Genomic DNA, 26,374 nt, shown 5'->3' with positions numbered 1-26,374 from the left:
CAATTTGCAGTTCTACCGTTCGGCCTAAAATCAGCGCCAAGAACTTTTTCCAAATGCATGGCGGTAGTAGCCGCCCACTTGAGGAAACAGCGAATATTCGTCTATCCCTATCTAGACGATTGGCTCATAAAGGCCTCCAGCTATCTCGAGGCACAGCAGCATTTCGAATGGACTCTACAACTGCTACAAAAACTTGGTCTTCAAGTCAATCTTCTGAAATCAACAGCAACACCTGTTCAGAGGTTGCATTACTTAGGGGCCATTGTAGATACCAAGCTAGGAAAGGTGTTTCCTTCGGAGGAACGACGGTTATCGATTCTCCAAAAGTGCAAACAACTGCAGGAAAAACCTCAAGCCACTGCAAGAATAATAGCTTCTCTACTGGGCTCGATGGCGTCTTGTATCCATCTGGTTCCCAATGCTCGTCTCCATATGAGACCATTGCAGGAAAATCTAGAGGATCAGTGGTGTCAACTGAGGGACGATTGGGAGAACAAAGTCCTGCTGTCTCCTCACACCCTACAATCCCTCAAGTGGTGGTGTTTGCCCAGCAATCTCTTGGTGGGGATTCCGTTCCAACAACGACCTCCATCTCAAACCATCGTAACAGATGCGTCACTGCTCGGATGGGGGGCGCACATGGAACATCTTCGAGTCCAAGGCGAGTGGTCACAGAGAGAGAGTCTCTATCACATCAACCTGCTGGAACTTCGCGCAGTCCACCTTGCGCTCAAAGCCTTCCTTCCCTCTCTGAGAACGGAAACTCTCCTTCTTCAGACAGACAACGTGGCCACTATGTACTACGTGAACAAACAAGGAGGCACCAGGTCCAGAATTTTATCCAGAGAGGCCCAGACAATCTGGCATTGGCTTCTAGCCAGGAACCTGTCGCTAGTGGCAACTCACCTGCCCGGCATCCAGAATGTTCAAGCGGATGCCCTCAGTCGGGTAATAAGCGAGAACCACGAATGGGTACTACACGACGACGTCGTTCATTCCATTTTCGCACTCTGGGGTACCCCTTCTACAGACCTATTCGCAACCCCAGAAAACAAAAAATGCCAAAACTTCGCCTCCAGATATTACCATCCAGGGACACTGGGGAATGCCCTATGGATAAGCTGGTCAGGGGCATTTCTTTACGCCTTTCCACCGCTTCCCCTGATTCCGGCAGTTCTCCAGAAGCTGTCCAATGCTCAGACCAAAATGATCCTAATTGCTCCGGAGTGGCCACGCCAGTGGTGGTTCCCAGACCTTCTTCACCGGTCACTCAAACCACACATCAGACTACCATATCGCCCGGACCTTCTCACGAAGTTCAGAGGGCAGATATCTCATCCCAACCCCTCATCGTTGAGTTTGGCAGCATGGCTCCTGAGCTAGTGCAATATGGACATTTGAACTTACCTCAGGACTGTATGGAAATTCTGAGGGAAGCAAAACGCCCTTCCACACGATCAGCCTATGCAAGCAAGTGGAAGAGATTCTGCATTTGGTGTTTACACAACAACATTGACCCGGTTTCTTGTGGAGAACAATCTATCTTACCATACTTGTTAAGTTTGGCAAAATCGGGCTTACAACTGTCGTCAATAAAAGTTCACTTGGCGGCGATAACAGCATACAGAAACTTCCTTTTTTCGGATTCCGATTATTAAGGATTTCCTAGAAGGTTTAAAAAAGGTTTTTCCTCCCATTAGAAAGCCTTCTCCTCCATGGGAACTGAACGTTGTCTTATCACGTCTGATGCTGCCGCCATTCGAGCCGATACACAAGGCATCGCTGCAGCATCTCACATGGAAAGCTGCTTTTCTGGTGGCAATCACTTCAGCGCGTAGGGTCAGCGAAATCCAGGCCCTTTGCGCTCAGGAACCCTACACGGTTTTTCATTCTGCAAAAGTGGTAATGAGAACTCATCCAAAATTTCTACCTAAGGTAGTCTCCGACTTCCATGTGAACCAAACAATTTCATTACCGACTTTCTTTCAGAATCCAGCTACTCCTGCTGAGAGAACTCTGCACTCTCTGGATGTAAAGAGAGTATTGAAATTTTACTTGGACAGGACAAAAAGCTTACGAAAATCACAACAGCTTTTTATTAACTATGGCCCAGTCAGAACAGGTTTGGGCACATCTAAACAATCTTTATCCAGGTGGATTGTTTCATGTATAATGTTATGTTATCAGTTAGCAAACAAATCCCTTGGTGGTAGACCAAAAGCCCACTCGACCAGAGGGAAAGCAGCTACTGTAGCCTTGATGAGAAATGTCCCTTTGGCAGAAATATGCAAGGCTGCCACTTGGAGGTCGGTCCATACCTTTACTAAGCATTACTGCCTTGATACAGACGCTAGGGCAGATGCTCAGGTTGGACAGGCTTTGCTCAAGAATTTGTTTGCATGATTCATGTTTTTCTCAGTATTCTTATATCGACTCCACCGCGGTTATGGGGATGGGCTTGCTACTCTATTCAATGCTTATGACTATACATGGAAATCCCCTACGAGAGAAGGAATGGTTTCTTACCTGTAACTCCAGTTCTCTCGTAGGGGTATTTCCATGAAAGTCATAAGCAACCCTCCCTCCTCCCCGGTGGAGTTGACATAGAACATGAATATTATGGAGGTTGGTACTCCAACAAATGTTTTGTTTTTTTCTTCATGTCAGGTAATAGCCTCCAAAAAAGAACTGAGGCAACTGCCTTTTGCTGTGCATGATGGGAAACAGGAAGACTTTACTTTTCTTAAAGGCACAGCTCTATTTACATTCTGTATAATGGCAGCCTATGGGCTACACTGCCCTGCATTGTTTTATTCTCATCAGAGGTGTAAATAAAGTATGAGAATGTATTTGTTATTACATTTCTAGAATAAATAGGTGTTTGAACATGAATTTACACTACTATTGATTTTCTTTTCAACAATTTGGCCTGTGTAGCTGTTCACATAGGCTGCACAATGTTATTCTTAAGTGTTTTTTGACAGACCTTTTCTTTAAACAGCTGGTGTTTGCACTTAAGAATATACTTCACATCAGTGCTCCGGGGTCCCCGCAGGCGCGCGGAACTATTCAATGCTTATGACTATCATGGAAATACCCCTACGAGAGAACTGGAGTTACAGGTAAGAAACCATTCCTTCTCTCACATTCACAGCATTCTCCTCTGCCCCAGGTACCTCCCCTGGACCACAGTTACCCCTCCCACTGCTGCTCTTTTATCCCTAATCCTGTGTGCTTTCACTTGGTTGCCATGGTCGGCCATCTCGCCCTTTATGTATGCATGTATTTAGGGAACAACCACCCCCGCTTCGGCGAATTACCTCGTGGCCACCACCCTTTTCCCTCATGTCTCTCGCCCTCCTCCCTCATATCCTTTTTTATATTCTGAGACTTTTCTGTTTTTGGGGAACTTTTATGTAGCTCAATCTCAACCCAAATGTATTGGAGTGCTTTGCATAACCACCACTTATATTACACAAGAACACAATTATTAAAACATCTTGCACAGTGGTGCTAGCTGCTATACAGCATGGCTTAAAGTTGAAAAGAAAGCTCTTTGACACGGCCAGCGTTGGTCGCATCAAAGGTTTTTTTAAAACTTTAAGTCAAAGCAGCTCACACTGCTGTGTAATATGTTTTCAAAAATGAAAATGTCCCTGTGTAGTTTAAGTGGTGCTCATGTAAAGCATTCCAATACCTTCCGGTCAAGTTTGTGTTATATAAAAGCGCCCCAAAATGTAATTAAACAAAAAACAAGTAACAATGCTGCTATGTAACACGTTTTATATTTAATTAGCACAAACATGACCCAAAGGTGTTTGAGTGCTTTACATGGGCACCACTTACACTACAAAGGGACACTTTCCTTTATAAGAACATGTTACACAGTAGCACAAGCTGCTGTGGCTTAAAGTTGAAGAAAAAGCGCTGTGTTGCGTTCAACGCAGGCCACGTCATAGATCTTTTTTTAAAATAAACTTTAAGCCATGTTGTAAACAGCTCATACATCTATATGAAATGTCTAACTAAACATTAGAATTTGCAGAGAGAAAACTATTGGCTTTGCCAATGCTTGTTTATTCTAAGAGGTGGTGTTGAAAGTTTTCCCCAGCCTCCAAGGGTGCCTATGTAAAATGCTTGCATTTCTCATGTTTTAAGGAGGTTCTCGACAGACATACACAGCTACACAGTCACTTGAGAGGGGAATACATCGAGGGCCATGTCTTAATTAGCATACCACATCAAAGGTTGGGGATCAGCTGAGACATGCAGACTGCAATTCTGTTGAAAATAACCTAGTAAGTATGGAAAATTGACTCTGTCTCACCATCATCCTGTATCTCTATCAATCTATTTACACTCACTGACTCATCACAAACCCATTCTATTACTGTGATCTCTAAAATAACCCTTCCTAAACTCTTTCATCCTCTACCTCTCCTGGCTCACCCAAAACCTCAGTTAACTACTATGACCTCCCAAACAACCCTTATGTATCTCACCTTTTACTACTATGATCCCTCTAATCCCTTTCTATAGACTCCTCCCTCCCCCATCTCTCCTTTACTCATCCCAAACCTAGCCTTACCACTATAATCTCCCAATTAACACTTCTAGATTCTTCCCTATTCTATCCCTCCACTATTCTATTAAATCCAACTAACGGACTCACATGTCCTCCACTCAAATTAACTCATACCTCCCTATACTAATACTATACCCATATTTCCCTACACAATTCCACCACTAATCCTTTTGGGTTCTGCAGTAGTGTGCTACTTGCCGAAAAGCACTTTGACGCCTCGTCAGTGGGTAGTAAGCGTTATATAAATACAATTACAAATTGCACACATTGATAGGTGATATCGGAGTCCTTAGATAAATGATTCAAAGACTTAAATTGCAGAACAAAAATATTCTCAAATGGTGTAGAGCAAGGCAGGTCAAGAACAACTGTACACCAGCTGCTAAGCAAATTCACAGACTAATAGAAGTTGAAGGATGGGGGGCAGGTTGTGTGTGTGTGTGTGTGAGTGTGTATAGTGATGTATTATTGCCAATCCAGAGGTGACAGCAATTTTTTTGTCTTCATAAAAGGCACAAGGTTTGGTACACAGCTGCTGCTATTATTCAAAACACCATTAACACAAATAAACTTTTAAGGGGGAAAGTCTCACTTTGCACTGGGGGCCCTCTAAGATTAAAGTGGTTTGTGAGGAATAAATGTGACCCCTTGCACAACGTTGCTGCTTGCGCTCAGAGCTACCAGGCTCTTAGGTGACTGCCTTATTTAGGTTAAGGGCCTGATTTGGAGTTTGGCAGATGGGTTACTCTGTCACAAATGTGGTGGATATCCCATCCACCGCATTATGATCTCCATAGGTTATTATGGGATCATAATACATCAGATGAGATATCCCTCACGTTTGTGATGGAGTAACCCCCTCCACCAAAGTCTAAATCAGGCCCTTATTCTCAGAGAGGCAGGCAGCATGGGTTGGCTATTTGTACATCATTTGGGAATTATTTACGGCTGGTCACTGCAGTGCTGTGAGCTTCCTGACTCAAAGTATGTTCAGATTGCACTAGTCCACTCTGAGTAAGAGTGGAATGTTGACAAGTTGCGACCTTCTCAACCAGAATGGATGGTTTACTTGACTAGCACCAGATTCAGACAGAGGCCTTTCACTATCAATAGACCTACACACAACCTTGGAGCTGCTGAGTGCCAGGAGCATGCATATTTCACAGGAATCGTTTTCATGATCAGACTCCTATTACGTCTTCTCCTGCATAGAACATTGTCACTTTTACAATACTGTCCTCTCAGACTAGACTCTGATGCAGCCAGCATCTCTCCCTCTTATGAATGAGGTGTCCAAGCATGTCTATCAGTTTGAGTTCAGCATTGTGAGCTGACTCAGTGAGCGGTTGTCGAGCACATATGTGATACAGTCACACACAAGACTCACTAATCTCAGTAATACCAGGTAAGTATTACAGCCAGGCCTGATATAAGGCACACGCAGGGGCCCGGCCATAAGTCATAATGGCTGTTGGCTCCCAGACGATTCTCACCCTGTGCTGGATGGTGCAGAGAATGTAAATACTTTTAAACAGCTTTGGCTGTCTTCTGGAGAGCACATTGAAGTTCATGCAGGTTTGGTTGCCGTTTTCTGTGCATACCATCCATCATGCACTCACAAGTTAGGATATTTATAAGAATTACAGATGAAGTGTGTACTGTGATGACTAGATTTTGAGTGCCCAATTGTATATTTGTTGTAACATGGACTTCACAATCTCATCTATTTTACATTATTTAAATGCCTGCAACAACACATACTACCTTCTTGTTCTTGTTTTTCTGTTTCATTTCTTGTGCTTCATGGTGAGACACCACCAGTGTTTGACTTCCACCTCCATATTTACAGGTACAGTGGGGCTCCCCATTGAATGGTCTGTATGGTATGATACCTTATTAGCCTACACGGCGGTACTGAAAGTTTGCGATTGTGCTGCACAGAGAAAAATTTGCTCTATTGAAAAATTGTTTAAACGGGGGAAGTTTATTAGGGTTCAAACATTTACAGAATCTGGATGATGTGGATGGGCTGGATGGAGGCAGTGAGAAATACTATTCTGGAAATATATTCATTTTATTCTTGTAACCAAGAAGATGGTCAATTTATGATGACTTTGTGGTGGTTGCGAGGTCAATGGCTGCTACATGTGACTTTGAAAATGTAACATTTGACCAGGTTTCAGGAGCTCAAATATGTATGAAGACCACACACACTAAAGTATAATGGCAGTTGGCGACGGGAATAGAACTAACCTTTCAAACGATCATTACCTTAGCCAGGGGCATAGAATAATATTAACATTGCATTCATGAAATAAGGGGCAGACTGAATGCTGTTGTAGAAGTGTAGCTTGGCTGAAAGAAAAAATAAATAAGGGAAAGAAAAAAGTGGTGGGGAGATAAAGAAAAAAAAGAAAACTTAGATGTAGAAGCAAGAACCATTTATCTAATGGCTGAAAGTCATATACCTCGTTTCACATAATTTGAAACAAGTGTGAAAGGAAAGGACATTTAAGTAAAGTTTACAAAGGGTCCAGTTCTAGTAAGGGTACTTGTGTTAAGGATGAAGTTGATGAAAAGTTGAAGAATATGTGTAAGGAAATGCCTCCTTGGCATGGTTATCCCCTGACTTTTTGCCTTTGCTGATGCCAAGTTATGATTTGAAAGTGTGCTGAGGCCTGCTAACCAGGCCCCAGCACCAGTGTTCTTTCCCTAAAACTGTACCTTTGTTTTCACAATTGGCACACCCTGGCATCCAGGTAAGTCCCTTGTAACTGGTACCCCTGGCACCCAGGGCCCTGATGCCAGGGAAGGTCTCTAAGGGCTGCAGCATGTCTTATGCCACCCTGGGGACCCCTCACTCAGCACAGACACACTGCTTGCCAGCTTGTGTGTGCTAGTGGGGATAAAATGACAACGTCGACATGGCACTCCCCTCAGGGTACCATGCCAACCTCACACTGCCCATGGCATAGATAAGTCACCCCTCTAGCAGGCCTTACAGCCCTAAAGCAGGGTGCGTTATACCATAGGTGAGGGCATAGGTGCATGAGCACTATGCCCCTACAGCGTCTAAGCAAAACCTTAGACATTGTAAGTGCAGGGTAGCCATAAGAGTATATGGTCTGGGAGTCTGTCATACACGAACTCCACAGCACCATAATGGCTACACTGAAAACTGGGAAGTTTGGTATCAAACTTCTCAGCACAATAAATGCACACTGATGCCAGTGTATATTTTATTGTGAAATACACCCCAGAGGGCATCTTAGAGATGCCCCCTGAAAACATACCCGACTTCCAGTGTGGGCTGACTAGTTTTGCCAGCCTGCCACACACCAGACATGTTGCTGGCCACATGGGGAGAGTGCCTTTTTCACTCTGTGGCTAGTAACAAAGCCTGTACTGGGTGGAGGTGCTTCTCACTTCCCCCTGCAGGAGCTGTAACACCTGGCGGTGAGCCTCAAAGGCTCACCCCCCTTTGTTACAGCGCCACAGGGCATTCCAGCTAGTGGAGATGCCCGCCCCCTCCGGCCACGGCCCCACTTTTGGCGGCAAGGCCGGAGGAGATAATGAGAAAAACAAGGAGGAGTCACTGGCCAGTCCGGACAACCCCTAAGGTGTCCTGAGCTGAGGTGACTCTGACTTTTAGAAATCCTCCATCTTGCAGATGGAGGATTCACCCAATAGGATTAGGGATGTGCCCCCCTCCCCTCAGGGAGGAGCCACACAGAGGGTGTGGCCACCCTCAGGGCTAGTAGCCATTGGCTACTAACCCCCCAGACCTAAACACACCCCTAAATTGAGTATTTAGGGGCTCCCAGAACCGAGGAAGATAGATTCCTGCAACCTAAGACGAAGAAGGACTGCTGACCTGAAGCCCTGCAGAGAAGACGGAGACACCAACTGCTTTGGCCCCAGCCCTACTGGCCAGTCTCCCCACTTCTAGAAAAACTGCAACAGCGACACGTTCCCCTGGGTCCAGCGACGTCTGAAGCCTCAGAGGACTACCCTGCATCTAAAAGGACCAAGAACTCCTGAGGACAGCGGCCCTGTTCCAAAGAAACCAAAACTTGCAACAAAGAAACAACTTTAAAAGGACTCCACGTTTCCCGCCGGAAGCGTGAGACTTTCCACTCTGCACCCGACGCCCCCAGCTCGACCTGTGGAGAAACAACACTACAGGGAGGACTCCCCGGCGACTGCAACCCTGGGAGTAGCTACAGTTGACCCCCCTGAATCCAGAGGCTCCCCCTGACCGCGACTGCCTGCTTCCAAGAACCCGACACGTGGTAAAGACACTGCACCCGCAGCCCCCAGGACCTGAAGGATCCGACCTCCAGTTCAGGAGCGACCCCCAGGTGGCCCTCTCCCTTGGCCAGGTGGTGGCTACCCCGAGGAGCCCCCCTTGCCTGCCTGCTTTGCTGAAGAGACCCCTGGGTCTCCCATTGAAACCTATTGCAAACCCGACGCCTGTTTGCACTCTGCACCCGGCCGCCCCCGTGCCGCTGAGGGTGTACTTTTTATGCTGACTTGTGTGTCCCCCGGTGCCCTACAAAACCCCCCTGGTCTGCCCTCCGAAGTCGCGGGTACCTACCTGCTGGCAGACTGGAACCGGGGCACCCCCTTCTCCATTGAAGCCTATGCGTTTTGGGCACCACTTTGACCTCTGCACCTGACCGGCCCTGAGCTGCTGGTGTGGTAATTTTGGGGCTGCCCTGAACCCCCAACGGTGGGCTACTTTCGACCCAACTTTGAACCCTGTAGGTGGTTTACTTACCTGCAAAACTAACAAATACTTACCTCCCCCAGGAACTGTTGAAATTTGCACTGTCTAGTTTTAAAATATCTTATTGCCATTTTTGCCAAAACTGTACATGCTATTTTGCTGATTCAAAGTTCCTATGATACCTAAGTGAAGTACCTTTCATTTGAAGTATTGATTGTAAATCTTGAACCTGTGGTTCTTAAAATAAACTAAGAAAATATATTTTTCTATATAAAAACCTATTGGCTGGAATTGTCTTTGAGTGTGTGTTCCTCATTTATTGCCTGTGTGTGTACAACAAATGCTTAACACTACCCTCTGATAAGCCTACTGCTCGACCACACTACCACAAAATAGAGCATTAGAATTATCTCTTTTTGCCACTATCTTACCTCTAAGGGGAACCCTTGGACTCTGTTCATGCTATTCCTTACTTTGAAATAGTACATACAGAGCCAATTTACTACAATATGGGATTGAGAAATCTGCCCTATTTCTAAGCTTCATTTGGAAAAGTCCAATTTGCAAAAGGTTGGCACCTTATTTCATGTACATCTCAGGTTACATTATGTTAATGGTACATTCATGTTTCTCATAGATTACAGTTCTGAGCTGGCTGCATCAGAAGTCCAAATGGAGATTAGTTTGGCTCCCAGAGCAGAACACCTGCACCTATATACTGTTAATCGTGTCTATAATTGCTATCTTAATGACAAAGACAATATTGAATGTAAAGAAATCTTAATGACATGTTTTAAGTGATAAATTGGGAAGATTTGATACTTTCAAACATTGAATCATTCTTAAAAAGAGTGCTGTGCCAGTAAGACATAGGGTTATAAAGCTACTTTTACCTTACCAGAGGAAGTCAAAAGAAATTATACAAGATTTGTGCAAAAAAATAAATTATAGAACCACTTGACTCGTCAGACCTACTTTTATCTATTGTTAGTTCTCTTAAGAAATCAGAGGATTTAAGATTATATATTAATCTATATAGCCTTAATGAAGCCATTTGGGTTGAGCTCTCCATTCTCAACAGTTATGTTGTGTCCTTGTGATATTGGCGAGTAGGGGTGTTTTAATCTTGGCGCAGCATGGACTGCACTAGCAAGACCCCTGCCGTGACGAGAAAGTTAGTCTGCTCCTGACGTAAGGAGGGGGGTTAATAAAAGGACCTGCAGTTTGGTGCCAAATGCTGTTTTCAGCAACCTAACGTGTGCCGTGTGTATTTATATCAGTATTGCAGATGCCATGTTGTCGCCACTCCAATACATAACAAACCTGGCGACGAGGTGCGGAAACCAACCTCGCACTTTCTTTTGTTGCCGCAGTGTCTGGGGTACTGTTGCCGACTGCGAGAGGCGTTCGTTGGGCAGCTGAGTCGGCTGTCAGAGTGGTAGCTGGAAGTTCACGTGTCCCGTGCGCTGCCGCGTCTGCACGCTGGAGGGCCTCCAATGGCACAGCGTTCAGCACTGCCTCCGAGCCAGGAAGACGCGCTCGATGGTTGTGGCACATTCGGAAGGGAAGAGAAACTTCTGGTAGTGGCCCCGCCCATTTCCCCTGCATAGCACGAGGAGCAAGAAAACGGATGGTTGCAGGTCATTAGGTGGTCGCCCTCATCGACACAGGAGCCTCGATAAACATTTTGGCCCTCATTCCAACCCTGGCGGTCTCTGACCGCCAGGGCGGAGGGCAGCGGAAGCACCGCCAACAGGCTGGCGGTGCTTCCTGGGCTATTCTGACCACGGCGGGATTCCGACCCCCTTCCCGCCATCCTGTTTCTGGCGGTTTTCACCGCCAGAACCAGGATGGCGGGAACGGGTTTTGTGGGGCCCCTGGGGGCCCCTGCACTGCCCATGCCAGCGGCATGGGCAGTGCAGGGGCCCCCTAACAGGGCCCCATACAGATTGGCCCCATACAGATTTTCATTGTCTGCTTTGCAGACAGTGAAAATCGTGACGGGTGCCACTGCACCTGTCGCACCCCTGCAACTCCGCCGGCTCCATTCGGAGCCGGCTTCCTCGTTGCAGGGGCTTTCCCGCTGGGCCGGCGGGCGGCCTTTTGGCGGTCGCCCGCCGGCCCAGCGGGAAAGCCAGAATGGCCGCCGCGGTCTCCTGACCGCGGAGCGGCCATTCGGCGGTAACCGCATGGCGGTCAGAATGACCGCCTTTGTCTCAGTCAGTGTTCCAACAACTACCGACTCACCCCCCTCTGCGCCCGACCACCGTACAAGTATTTGCAATTGGGTCGGCAACACTGATTCAGTTAGCAGGGGAGATCACGACAGACATCACGCATGAAGCGATCACCACTCGCACAAAAATATATGTCGCAAAAGTGGTCACAGGGATGCTCTTAAGTTGTCGTACGGCAGAAGAACTTAAACTTGTGGCGTTCGCTTTCAGCATACACATGGGAGCTTTGGAGAACTTGGAAGAGGAATACATGGACTTATTCAAGGGCATAGGTTGCTTGAAGGAACGGTTGGTGAAGTTATATATTGACAAGTCCATTGAACCAGTGGTGCTGAAACACAGGCACATAGCGTTTCACCTATGCCCTTGTCAAAGCCAAGCCGGAGTATTTCAGATCCAGACAATTCAGGAAACAAACCGAGACCAGCCGCTCTTCCTTAGATTACTTTTAATAAGAACTAATAAGACATAATAAGAAATACATGTATATGGAGACTGAGCGGTCAAAATCCAGCTCGAACAGTCTGCACAAGGAAGTAATGCATGATCTTTTATAGCATTAAACCGCAGACACATTAACACATTTCATTGGTTCTTGATATTGTCGTATGATTAACTTTTTTTCTGTATAGCACACGTGATGCTCCATATAAGGGTTAGAATCATGGACAAGAAGCTTGCACAATGTCCTCTGAATCAAATGTCTTGTGATACATCTATATGTGGAGAAAGAGGAACCATAAGTGCATACGTTAGTACTTTTAGCAGTGAGGATTTCGCAAGCTAGCATGCGGTGGTGACTTGTGATGGCCGTCATTTTAGCAAGCCTTGCAACATAATGCGTTTCAAGCACAATAGACATTTCTTCAAGGCCTAGTTAATTCAACATTGTAATGTGTTCAACAGAAACAGGCCTGTATTTTCATTGTGTATCACAGGGTCTACTAGGTCCAAGTGGATCCAGGGGAACGTGATTCCACACTCTCAAGTGGAAGCTGAACTAAAAAAGTTAAAAGAGGCAGACATCATTGAGTGGGTTGAAGGACCAACCCCATGGGTTTCACCCATTGTGGTCACTCGCAAGCCAAAGCAACCAGGCAAGGTGCGAATATGCATCAACATGCACCTACCAAATGTGGCCATTCGGAGGGAACGCCATCTCACCCCCACGGTGGACGACATTGTAGCGGATGTCAGCGGATCGAGGTGGTTTTCCAAAATGGACATTCGTGCCGGATATCACCAACTGATGTTGGCACCTGAGTCTAGAGCAGTAACAACTTTCTCTACACACGTGGGGCTCAGATGATAAAAGCAACTGAGCTTTGGGATTGCTAGTGCGGCTGAAGTATTCCAGGACACAATACGGGGGCACTGGCTGGACTAGAAGGCGTCATTAATGTGAGTGATGATATCTTAGTGCATGCTCCCACCGTAGAAGCACACCACGAGAGACTCCGCACCACTTTCCAAAGACTGCACCAAAATGGGCTGACACTGCACCAGGAGAAATGTGAGTTTCTCAAACAGGACGTTGCATTCTTTGGTTACCACTTCTCGGGAAAAGAGGTGCGGCCTGATCCTGAGAAGGTGGCAGACATTCAATCAGCACTTGCTCCCACGTCTGTGACCGGTGTTCGCAGTTTTTTAGGGATGGTCACCTACTGCGGTAGGTTCATTCAAAACTTAATATCCCTCACAGCTCTCCTGAGGGAACTTCTGAAAGCTCATACCCCGTGGGAATGGAACTCAATGCATGAAGCTGCCTTCCAGGCGACTAAACCAGCATTGTCAGCTGACACCACCCTGGTGTATTTTGACTCATCCAAAGACACGGAAATATCGATAGATGCCAGCCCAGTAGGACTGGGAGCTGTTCTATCTCAAAAGGTTGTTGACGGAGAGTGGGCACCAGTGGCTTATGCTAGCAGGGCTTTAACAGCTACGGAGCAGCGTTATTTGCACATAGAAAAAGAAGCACTAGCTGTCCATTGGAGCTGTCATCATTTTCATTTGTACATATATGGTCATTCATTTGTTGTGCACACAGACCATAAGCCACTAATACCTCTGTTTAACAAATCTGTTTCCCAAGCAACACCTAGGATAGAAAAGTGGATTCTCCAATTGCAGGAGTATCAATTATCAGTGGTATATCGACCTGGTGCACAAAATCCAGCTGATTACCTTTCAAGGCATGCTAGACCGTTCACGGCCCAGGAGAAAGAGGAGATGGATGAGGTGGAAGAGTACGTGAGACTAGTAGTGGAGCAGTCAAGACCCCTTCCCATATCCATCAAAGACATTCAAGAAGCTATACAAGCTGACGAAGCTCTACAACTGGTTATATCATGTGTTCGAGATGGGAAATGGCACCTGTTAAAGCAAAATAGATCTCATAGGACAGCGGAGGCGAGTGCCACTCTGTCATCATTGTACTGTGTCAGACAGGAGCTGGCAGTATTGTCAGAAGAATGCCTATTGCGGGGCAGTATTTTGGTTGTCCCCGAGGCACTGCAGCAAAGGAACATTGACCTGGCTCACGCTGCTCATCAAGGCATGGTAAAGACAAAGGCAAGGTTGCAGAGCAAGGTATGGTTCCCAGGGCTGGATGCCAGGGTTGAACAAACCATACAACAATGTCCTATGTGTCAAACGCTCGGTCCGGCTGACCCTCCAGCGCCCATCCTCACGGAGCCCATTCCATCAACTCTTTGGCATAGGGCCAGTGCTGATCTGGGCAGTTTACCTGATGGTCGCCACATGTTGGTTGTCACAGACGATTTTTCAAAATATCCTGAGGTGGAGGTATTGGATTCCACCACCACTGAACGAGTGGTGGCCTGCCTGGAGAAGATTATGGCCACCCATAGGATCATGCAGGAACTGATAACAGACAATGGTCCTCCATTTTCCAGTCATGAGTTTGCATCATACTCTTCAACAGGACACACATGCTGCTACTCTTCTTACAGGACTTGCCAAGGTTCTCCTGGCTCATCGCTTACATAAGTCTTCACTACGTTCGTTTTATATGATACTTTTATCTTGGGACACCGGAACCACGTACCTGTTCAACTATTTATTAGGATACACATACAGACAGCGCAATTGCTTCATCTTTTCTGGCTGACACTTGATTTCTGATTGACAGTATCACCTTGAAAAAGTCACTCTGTGACGAAACACGTGTTGGCTGTGCTTGTTTGGCTGTACATACTGGTACACAACTCTTGATCCAATTAAACATCTCTCTGGAACACTAAGAAGAGGACTATACTATTCATTATCATACGTGTATTACCTAAATCTACTTATGTACTTTACAACTCTATATATGCGTTGTCTGCTGTGGTCATATCTATATAATTGTCTACTGTGTATACCAATATACACTTTATTTGTGCCTACAGGTAGTAGGGCACTAGACCACTTACACCATTGTTTAACTATTTCATTTACTTAATTTGGACACCTTCTGGAGGTGCATTAACGCTTGCCATTACTACCTGTATAATTTGTCTCATATGAGTATGCATCATATCTGGCTTCCCATGCCATCTGTCATTGGAAAATCACTCCTCGCTGGCCTCAAGCCAACGGGGAAGTGGAACGGTTTATGAGAACTTTAAATAAAGTTTTGAGAATTGCGGTGGCTCAAGGCAAGAATTTGGAATGTGCCTTATTTGAATTCTTACGAGAACATAGGTTAACACCTCATGTCACAACGGGTGTGGCTCCCAGCGTGGTGTGCATGTTACGGGGAGTTAGAGACACCATTCCCCACATAAATGTTCCCACCTGGCTCAATGAACAGGTCGCCACCCGACTGCACTCCTGCCAGGTGCAGAATGATCGAATGTCTCAGAAGAGGAGAGCACGCATCCGTGATCTATGAGTGGGAGAGTTGATGTTGGTGAAGAATCGGCATCCAGGGGGTAAATTCAAACTCCTGTTTGAGGCTGATCCATGGACAGTGGTCAAGGTCAAGGGCACTTTGGTTACAGTCAAGAAAGGTGCTGAAATGTAGACTAGGAATGTGTCTTTCTTTAAGCAAATCCACAAGCCGGCAACGGAGCCAGCATCTTCAGGGGTGCAGGTGCTATCAGGACTGGACGAGGAAGATGGTGAGAGATGTTGTTCTGAAGCTGTAGATTTGGTTTCTGACTCAGCAGTGTTTCCCAGTGGGTCACAACTGCAGGTGAGAACCCCGCTCAAAGTCGAGGGAGCGGAACAGGATGAAGCGGTGACCACCAGTTTCCCATCAGGTAACCCTGTAATGGACACTGTACTCAGGAGAAGTATGGACCGATACAATCTCCGTCCTCGTCCTTCTGTCACTTTGAAAATGAAGGACTATGTATGTAAATAGACTCTTGCAGTCCATTCGCACATAGAGCAAGGCTGTTTTTGTTTTTGTGTATGATGATGTTGTTCACCATGAGAGGGTTTAAGCATAGTTGGCATATTCCTTATATGCACTGAATTGTGAGTTTATATTTTTATTTTAAGGTAAAGGAGTAATGTTATGTTGTGTCCATGTAATATTGGTGCGTAGGGGTGTTTTAATTTTGGCGCGGCATGGGCTGCACTAGCAAGACCCCTGCCGTGATGAGGAAGTTGGTCTGCTCCTGACGTAAGGAGCACGGTTAATAAAAGGACCCACGGCTTGGCGCCAAAGGCTGTTTTCGCCAACCTAACCTGTGCCGTGTGTATGTATTTATATCAGTATTGCAGATGCCACGTTATCGCCACTCAATACATAATATCAAGGTGCCTGAAATGTTTTCTTCATTACCTAATGCCACAATTGATCTTGCTCATGCTTGCCACGAGAGTGAATTAGATGAAATATTCAAATATTGCACAACATTTGTAGCATCAGAAGGTTTATTTCAGTATATGAGGATGCCTTTTAGTCTTCGTTGCATTATGAAAAACCTCTTTAAAAAATTGGGTAAAAAGCACAATGACATTCCAAGACGGTGTATTGGTTTTCAGGAAGGATCATCATTTATTCTGGATATTCTCAATATTCTAGAAGAGGAAATGTTGACATTGAAAGCAAGTAAGTATAAATTTAGTCAAAGTATTTTTAAAGATGGTATCAAAAAAGAAGAACCACTTTCAGACAAATCTACAAAGGAACAATTTTAGGCCTCACAAAATTCTACACTGAATTTGTGAAGTCTGTTCATGTAACGTTTATACATTTCAAGCCTTTCTAAGGAAAAATGCTACTTATGTCGGGGAAGGAGAATCAGAAAACTGCATTTGATCTGATAGATAAAGACATTGTAATTGCAGTTTGTTTGAAATTAAAGATGTAAGAAAATGCTTTGTTGCTGGGGATGTGAGTAATTGTGGGTTTGTTGTCATTTGATGCAAAACTCAGAATAGATTAATGTGATGTTATGTATGCTTTGCACATTTTGATAAAGGGTGAACGTTGGTATTTTGTAGTTGAGAGGATGCTTTTAGTGTGCACTTGGATTTTGTTGCTGAGGGATAAGGTTTCTGCTCAGGATTAATCACAAATCTCTTGCGATTTTGCTATCACCAAGAGAGTGGGGAAATGGTTACGTCCAGATTGACATATTTGACAGCCAAATCACAGGGTTTCCAATTTACATTTCTGCATGTGTCAGGCTAGAACAATTGAGTGACTTCTCTTGGCGGATCTGATTTTCAAGATAAGTAACCCACATTGGTTGGAATTTATAGGCAGTTACAATATCATCCTATTACAACAGACCTAGGCTACAATTCCTTATTGTGTTCAGGGCTTCACAACATATTTTACATCAGCAATTCTGGGTATCTCAGGGAGAGGCAGGGGTGGACTTTTAATCCATGGTATTCAACATGTTCCTTGGGGGAGTCCATTGGACCTTTTTAGTCTCCTGTTACTTCCAACCTCTTTATGTGGAGCTTAGATCTAAGAATTTTTTATTATTTAACTTTTAAAATAACTACTTTGATGGCAATTATGTTGATGCTGTCAACGTCATTAGTGGGGAAATTGAGTGGTTTGGCACCAAACAGGGAGAATCCATTTCACTAATATGGATGGGCGAGTTAACATCTGATGATGTGAGTGGTCAGGAATGATCACCTTCAGCATAACAGACCCTCGAGGAGGACGTCAAACACACTTCTCTCATAACCCTTTTGGGGAAGCACTTAACTTGCTCATTGCTAAATTCAGCCTTCAGTTTACTTTGATTCATTCCCCAATTCCCCAGTTTTGAAACAGACTTATACGGGGAGTGAGCATTACAGTATCATTGATTTTATTCTGTTTTCTAATAACAGCATCATTGATTTTATTCTGTTTTCCAATTACCTACTCAATTTGTTCACTGATTATGTGGTCCTAGATAATGTTTTTAGTGATAACAATTTACTTTCTGTATCCTACCAGGATAGCCAACTTCCTGTTGAGATTCCAGTTGGCCCTGTATATGTTTATGCTACATAAAATAAAAGAGTAATGCAGAAATGGGAGTGTATTGATAAACCTAAGATACTGCGCAGCGTTATCACTAGTAACAGTGCAGAGTTGCTCACATGCTTAGGTGAAGGAGGAGGGTCAGCAAAGATCTCAAAGTGCTTTTAATCATTGTGTCACTCTATTAGGAACTTGTTGACCATCTCTATTCCTCCTTTCAAGGCGAAACCTTATAGGTGGCTTGACACTCTTTGCTCGAAAACGCATGCTGATTTGCTAAAAGCTATCAAAATGGTAGTGAGATGCTGACCTAGTACGCAAATGCAGGGCACTTATAAAGGCACTATTGCCAACAGGAAGAATGAAATTAGAAGTGATGCTTCTGAGCCTTTATTAACGATAAGCTCTTTGAGAGACTCGTGGATTCTGGCAGATGATCAATCCATCAGCTTTTGAGCAACCCCGCAGAGTCCGGGATTGAAACCGTTATTAACCTGATGTCTGGGCTTATCATTTCACAGCTGTTTATGCTAGTAATATAGTTGCTAATAACCAGTATTAGGTGAGGAAAGTCAGAGGGGAGAGTTGGTTGGCATGAAAGTTAAGTTGCAAGATGTTATAGCTGGTATAGACAAATCCCAGTAGGCAAATCCTGCTAGGCAAAGCTCTGGGACCAGACGGCGTCCCTGCAGGTTTTTTCATTGACAGCATGGATTTATGGGCACCCCTTTTGACAAACGTTTTGAATTATTTTTGCAATGACTGCTCTCCTTTCTCTTTGTTGCACTCATATTCAAAAAGGGAAATAGATGTGATCCAAAATGTTATCACCCTATTTCTTTGATTAATTCAAGTGCCAAAACCATGGACAGAATTTAAAAATGTTTACAAACTTGAGTTCATGAAAATAACATTATTTCAGATTTGCAGTTTGAATTTCATGCTGGAGTAGGAACAGTGGAGCAGTGCTTCGATTTTTACATTTTAGTTAATGAACATACTGTGGACACTCTGGCCCTCATTCTGACCCTGGCGGTCGGTGATAAAGCGGCGGCCAACCCGCCAACAGGCCGGCGGTCCAAAATATGCAATTCTGACCCTGGCGGGAACCGCCAACACAACCCGCCGCATTAACACTCCGCCCGCCACGGCGGAACAAACAAACAGCGCGGCGGTCCCCGCCAACAGCCAGGCGGCAGACAATGTACCGCCCACCCTATCACGACCCACCAATCCGCCACCTTTTCCGGGGCGGGAGCACCACCGATAAAAACACGGCGGAAACAGACTACGAACGGGAAAACGCTCACCTCCACATACTCCACGCGAGATTCCGGCAGTATGGAACCCGAGTTGCAGGTCATCCCCGCACTCCTATACCTGCTCCTGTACCAGGAGCACGCCCGGCGGCGCGGAAGACATCGGTGAGTACTGCACCTACGACACAGGGGAGGGAAAAGATTACCGGCACACACCCACCCACCCACACCAACTACAACACACACATCAATGCATTCCCACAGATCACTGTCACAACCCACAAACCCCCCCCTCCGAAATAATGCAAAGACCAAAAGAAGAGATCTTAAACGGGCAGATATATTGAAAAATGGACAGCAGTAATCCAAATAAATAAATAAACTATGTACAAAATATATACATCTACTAAATGTAGTCCAACCACTGTCCGTGGACCACAGGGGTCCTGAGCAAAGGGGCAAGGCCCAGTCCCACGACAAGAACTCCACGGAGAGAACACTGCAGGGGCATCAGAAAGAAAAAAGGACAGGCACCCCAGGGGGAAGGGAAGGGGGGGCACCTCAGCCACTTGAGTACACGACGCCAGATCCACGAGGGGACTCCATGACCACTGGGCCATCCTGGGGAGAGCAAAGCCACAGTCCAAACAGTCCATACAGTGGGTGGCCTGCCCACTGGGCCATCCTGGGGAGAGCAAAGCCACAGTCCATACAGTCCATACAGTGGGTGGCCTGCCCACTGGGCCATCCTGGGGAGAGCAAAGCCACAGTCCAAACAGTCCATACAGTGGGTGGCCTGCCCACTGGGCCATCCTGGGGAGAGAAAAGCCACAGTCCATACAGTCCATACAGTGGGTGGCCTGCCCACTGGGCCATCCTGGGGAGAGCAAAGCCACAGTCCAAACAGTCCATACAGTGGGTGGCCTGCCCACTGGGCCATCCTGGGGAGTGCAAAGCCACAGTCCATACAGTCCATACAGTGGGTGGCCTGCCCACTGGGCCATCCTGGGGAGTGCAAAGCCACAGTCCAAACAGTCCATAACATACTCCACTGCCACTGGAGGAGGCATGTTGGCCAGAGGACATCCTGCAGCCCTGCCCGAGACAGATCCTGCCCTGCCACGTCTGCCAAAGGGCCAGCGGTTCCTGCCTGGAAGGGCCCAGTTCAGCGGTTCTTGCCTTGAAGGGCCCAGTTCAGCGGTTCTTGCCTTGAAGGGCCCAGTTCAGCGGTCCTTGCCTTGAAGGGCCCAGTTCAGCGGTTCTTGCCTTCAAGGGCCCAGTTCAGCGGTTCTTGAGACGGCGGTCCCCAGCGGAGCGGTGCTGGAGACGGCGGGGCCCAGTTCAGCGGTTCTTGCCTTGAAGGGCCCAGTTCAGCGGTTCTTGAGACGGCGGTCCCCAGCGGAGCGGTGCTGGAGACGGCGGGGCCCAGTTCAGCGGTTCTTGCCTTGAAGGGCCCAGTTCAGCGGTCCTTGCCTTGAAGGGCCCAGTTCAGCGGTCCTTGCCTTGAAGGGCCCAGTTCAGCGGTTCTTGAGACGGCGGTCCCCAGCGGAGCGGTGCTGGAGACGGCGGGGCCCAGTTCAGCGGTCCTTGCCTTGAAGGGCCCAGTTCAGCGGTTCTTGAGACGGCGGTCCCCAGCGGAGCGGTGCTGGAGACGGCGGGGCCCAGTTCAGCGGTCCTTGCCTTGAAGGGCCCAGTTCAGCGGTTCTTGAGACGGCGGTCCCCAGCGGAGCGGTGCTGGAGACGGCGGGGCCCAGTTCAGCGGTTCTTGCCTTGAAGGGCCCAGTTCAGCGGTCCTTGCCTTGAAGGGCCCAGTTCAGCGGTCCTTGCCTTGAAGGGCCCAGTTCAGCGGTTCTTGAGACGGCGGTCCCCAGCGGAGCGGTGCTGGAGATGGCGGGGCCCAGTTCAGCGGTTCTTGCCTTGAAGGGCCCAGTTCAGCGGTTCTTGCCTTGAAGGGCCCAGTTCAGCGGTCCTTGCCTTGAAGGGCCCAGTTCAGCGGTCCTTGCCTTGAAGGGCCCAGTTCAGCGGTTCTTGAGACGGCGGTCCCCAGCGGAGCGGTGCTGGAGACAGCGGGGCCCAGTTCAGCGGTTCTTGCCTTGAAGGGCCCAGTTCAGCGGTTCTTGCCTTGAAGGGCCCAGTTCAGCGGTCCTTGCCTTGAAGGGCCCAGTTCAGCGGTCCTTGCCTTGAAGGGCCCAGTTCAGCGGTTCTTGAGACGGCGGTCCCCAGCGGAGCGGTGCTGGAGACGGCGGGGCCCAGTTCAGTGGTTCTTGCCTTGAAGGGCCCAGTTCAGCGGTTCTTGAGACGGCGGTCCCCAGCGGAGCGGTGCTGGAGACGGCGGCCATTCTATGGCTAACTGCTCATTGCCTGGTGGTGCCCTCCTGGGCAGCGGGGATGGTGCTCCTTCAATGCCCACCTGGGCTGTGGGTGGTGGGGCCCTCCTGGGCAGCTGGGCTGGGTCCTCCCTGGGCAGCGGCTATGGGGGTGGTGGGCTCTCCCAGGGCAGCTGTGCCGGTTCCTCCCTGGGCAGCGGCTATGGGGGTTGCGGGCTCCTCCTGGGCAGCTGTGACGGGTCCTCCATGGGCAGCAGGCCTGCTGCCTGACTTCTCCGCCTTGCTGCCCTTGCCCTCCTTAGTCGGGAGTCTGTGGCCCTTTCCTCCCTTTGGAGCTGTGGCTGTTGACGGTGGCTGGCTAGTGTCCTGGGGGGATATAGAACCCGGGCTCCGGCGGCGGCCCTTCCGCCTTCTGCTCCTCTTCCCAGGGGGTGGGCTGGCTGTCCCCTTGCTGCTGGGCGAAGATCCAGACCTGCGGGCTGGTGGGCTCCAATACCCCTGCACCCTTGTCAAGGGGGCTGCAGGGCTGGTGGTGGCTGAGGTGCTCTTCTTACCCCGACGAGAAGGAGGGGGGGGCTCAGGGTCAGGAAAGAAGGTAGCAGTAGAGAGATAGATTTTCCTGGGACAATGGATAGTGGTAGGTACAGTGGGTATGGGAGTGGAGGGAGAGGATGTGGTTGTAGGCGAGACAAGTTTGCTGTCTTTGGGTGCAGGTGCAGGAGCGGGAGGCTGTCGTGAGGTGGATGGCTGTTGGGTGGGTGGGTGGCTGCGTTTGTGTGGTGTGGAAGAGGGGGTGACAGACACAGTGGGAGAGGACACAGGGGACGTGTAAATGGCAGTGGGGGTGGTGACTGCACGTGTGCGGACTGTACTGGAGGGTGTGCTGGTGATGGAAACACTGGCTGATGGTGAGGTGAATGAAGGTGTGAGTGTAGACGTCACAGGGAGGGAGGAGGGAGACGAGGAGGTGGGGGTCACAGAGGTGGTAGTGACTGTTGGCATGTCTGCATCGGAATGTTGCTTGTGTGAATGTCTGCGTGATCTGTGGTGCTTATGTTTGGATGAGCTGCTCTTGGGTGTTGAGGTGTGTGCAGGCTGGTCTGATGGTGTGGGTGGGACAGGCAGAGGAACAGGAGACTGGGAGGAGGGAGTTAGTAGAGGGAGGCAGGAGACAGGGACAATGGCTGCCGTCAGTGCTGAGGCCAGAGCCTGGAACGATCGCTGATGGGCAGCCTGACCCGAATGAATGCCCTCCAGGTACGCATTGCTGCGATGAACCTCCCTCTCCACCCCGTGGATGGCATTCAAAAGGGTAGTCTGCCCAACAATGAGCGTTCGGAGGAGGTCAATGACCTCCTCACTGAGGGCAGCGGGGGTAACAGGGGCAGGGCCTGAGGTGCCTGGGGCGAAGGAGATGCCCGGCTTCCTGGCAGAGCGGGCACGGGGCGAACGCTGAGGGGCTGCTGGGAGGGCGGAGATGGTGCGCTGGGTGGCGGCTGTACCTGTAATGGCGGGGGGCACGGATGGTGCCACCCCCGCAAGGGAGCTCCCTTCCGAGGACGTGTCCGTGTCGCTGCAGGGTCCAGTCGTCCCCGTTGTGGAGCTCCCCTCGCCCTCCGTCTCACTGGTCCAGTCAGACTCTGTGGCATGGCCCTCCTGGGCCATGTGAGATGCAGCTCCCTCCTGCCCCGATGCCACTTCTCCTCCGCCTGATGATGCTGATGCACACAAGCACAGAAAGACAAACAAAAAGGGGGGGGGAGAGAGAAATAAAGAGATTTTGGGTACATGGATCACCGGTACAGTTAGCGGACATGACAGACACAGATGCCCCCTGCACTAAGTTGCGCACTTGGGGTCCCCTACGCATTCCGTGGAACATGCCCTACACGCCTAGAGTTGACAACTGCACCCATGGATGACACGGCCCAGGGATGGCTGTACTGGCACACTACTGAGGGTGGTGGCTGGGGACACAGGGGCTTACGGGGGTGCCCAGCCTACAGATATCGCCCTGGCCTAGGGGGACCCACAGCCCTCCTCCCCCACCCAGACACCTCCACTGCACGACAACAGAGTAGATTATGCTTGTACTCACCCCCTTGTGTCTGCTGTGCTGCCCTCACGCGCCCATCCAAATAAGGGTAGGCCACCGCCAGGATCCGGAACATCAGGGGGGTCAGTTGACGGCAGGCACCCCGCCTACGTTGGGAGGCCATCCCCAGCAGAGACTCAGCGGTCTTCTTGGTCCCGCGGCGGATGTCCTCCCACCTCTTGCGGCAGTGGGTGCCCCGTCGATGATGGACCCCCAGGGTCCGGACTTCCTTGGCGATGGCACGCCAAATCCCGATCTTCTCATGGGCGCGGACCTATGTGACACGTACAGGGAGGGAGAAATACCACGTTCAAGTTTGTCTGCATTTTCGTTGCCAGTGGCCCAACGCCCCCCATCCCCGCCAGGCCCCCCGCCAGGCCCCCCCGCCAGGCCCAACATGCCCCCCATCCCCGCCAGGCCCCCCGCCAGGCCCCCCGCCAGGCCCAACATGCCCCCCATCCCCGCCAGGCCCCCCGCCATGCCCCCGCCAGGCCCAACATGCCCCCCATCCCCGCCAGGCCCCCCGCCATGCCCCCCGCCAGGCCCAACATGCCCCCCATCCCCGCCAGGCCCCCCGCCATGCCCCCCGCCAGGCCCAACATGCCCCCCATCCCCGCCAGGCCCCCCGCCATGCCCCCGCCAGGCCCAACATGCCCCCCATCCCCGCCAGGCCCCCCGCCAGGCCCCCCGCCAGGCCCAACATGCCCCCCATCCCCGCCAGGCCCCCCGCCAGGCCCCCCGCCAGGCCCAACATGCCCCCCATCCCCGCCAGGCCCCCCGCCAGGCCCCCAAGCCAGCCAGTGGCCCCAAATCCATATTGAATTAAACTCACTTGTTGGTCTGGAGGACCGTAGAGTAGCGCATACTGGGGGAGGACCCCATCCACAAGTTTCTCCAACTCTTCTCCAGTGAAGGCAGGGGCCCTTTCCCCAGGCGCAGCAGCCATTGTCCCTTCCAGACCGAGGTCACAGCAACACTTGCAGTATAGGTCCTCTCCTGTGAAAGTTCAAGTCGCAAGTGAATAAGTAGATAGAAAATGGCGGTCACGTCCGCGGCGGTGCGTACCGCGGCGGTGTGTACCGCCACCGCCGGCGCCCTTCGCCATTGGCTCCTGAAACCCATAGGCTTCAATGTTAACCAATGCGGCTTCGCGCCGCGGTCTTCGACCGCCGACCGCCGCGGTGTGCCACGCCAGCGCATTGACCTCACATCCCATTGTCACACTTCACAGGTCAGGCAGCCGCCATTTCGAGGGTCCACATGGCTCAATTTCAACTGCGTCACACAGGCCTAGGCCTTGCATAGCCACTCAGACACGCCATTCACTGCATAGAGAATCGTTTACTGTGCAAGCTGTGAGTACGTACCTGTGGGTTGCTTGACTGTGTGCTCCATGTTGTCCTTCCTAGGCACCGTCCGCTGGGTTTGGCGAGGAGACGGATGAATCCTCCCGTGTACAGGCCGCTGGTGGACCTGTCGACAATGGAAGCACGCCACATTATCCTGACCTACCGGCTTGACCGTGCCACTATACATGAACTGTGTGCCCAGCTGGAGCCCGACCTGATGTCCCCCATCCGCCAACCCACAGGGATTCCCCCTCTGGTGCAGGTCCTGTCAGTACTCCACTTCTTGGCAAGTGGGTCATTTCAGACAACAGTGGGAATTGCTTCTGGGATGTCTCAGCCCATGTTTTCGAAGGTGTTATCCAGAGTGTTGTCTGCCCTGATGAAATACATGAGGAGCTACATCCTTTTCCCTGAGGTGGGCGAATTGGCTGCAGTGAAGGGTGATTTCTATGCCCTTGGACATATTCCCAACGTCATTGGTGCCATTGATGGGACCCATGTGGCTTTGGTTCCCCCAAGAGACAGGGAGCAGGTGTACAGGAACAGAAAAAGTTACCATTCCATGAACATCCAGGTGGTGTGTTTGGCTGACCAGTACATCTCGCATGTAAATGCCAAATTCCCAGGGTCAGTGCATGACGCCTACATCCTAAGGAATAGCAGCATCCCTTACGTGATGGAACAGCTAGAGAGACACCGTGTATGGCTATTGGGGGACTCTGGGTACCCCAACCTGTCGTGGCTACTGACCCCAGTAAGGAATCCCCGGACCAGGGCAGAGGAACGGTACAATGAGGCCCATGGGCGTACTAGGAGGGTGATCGAACGCACCTTCGGCCTCCTAAAGGCCAGGTTTCGGTGCCTGCATATGACAGGTGGATCCCTAATGTACTCACCTAAGAAGGTGTGTCACATCATCGTGGCCTGCTGCATGCTTCACAACCTGGCTTTGCGCCGCCAGGTGCCTTTCCTGCAGGAGGATGGTCCAGATGGTGGTGTTGTGGCAGCTGTGGAACCTGTGGAGAGTGAAGAGGAGGAAGACGACGGGGCTGAAACAGACAACAGGGACAGAATCATTGCACAGTACTTCCAATAGGACACAGGTAACAATTCAAACATAATTTAGTTAATGTAAACTACTCTCCAGCATCTCTGCTGCCTGTCTATTTGCCCCAGTGTATGATGACTGAGTTGTGGCTTTTCCCTCCCTATTTCAGATCTGGGTTCCCCACTACGAGTCCTGTGCTTCATTTCCCCATGGACTACAGCTTTGTGGCAGCTGTTTGTTGACTTCACTATGTACAAGGACATATTTGCACTGTCATGTCAATTACAATATTTT

The sequence above is a fragment of the Pleurodeles waltl genome, chromosome 3_1 (assembly GCF_031143425.1).
Source record: "Pleurodeles waltl isolate 20211129_DDA chromosome 3_1, aPleWal1.hap1.20221129, whole genome shotgun sequence".
Lineage (NCBI taxonomy): Eukaryota > Metazoa > Chordata > Amphibia > Caudata > Salamandridae > Pleurodeles > Pleurodeles waltl.
The sequence above is the reverse complement of the archived record's forward strand: the minus strand, read 5'-3'. Positions refer to the sequence as shown.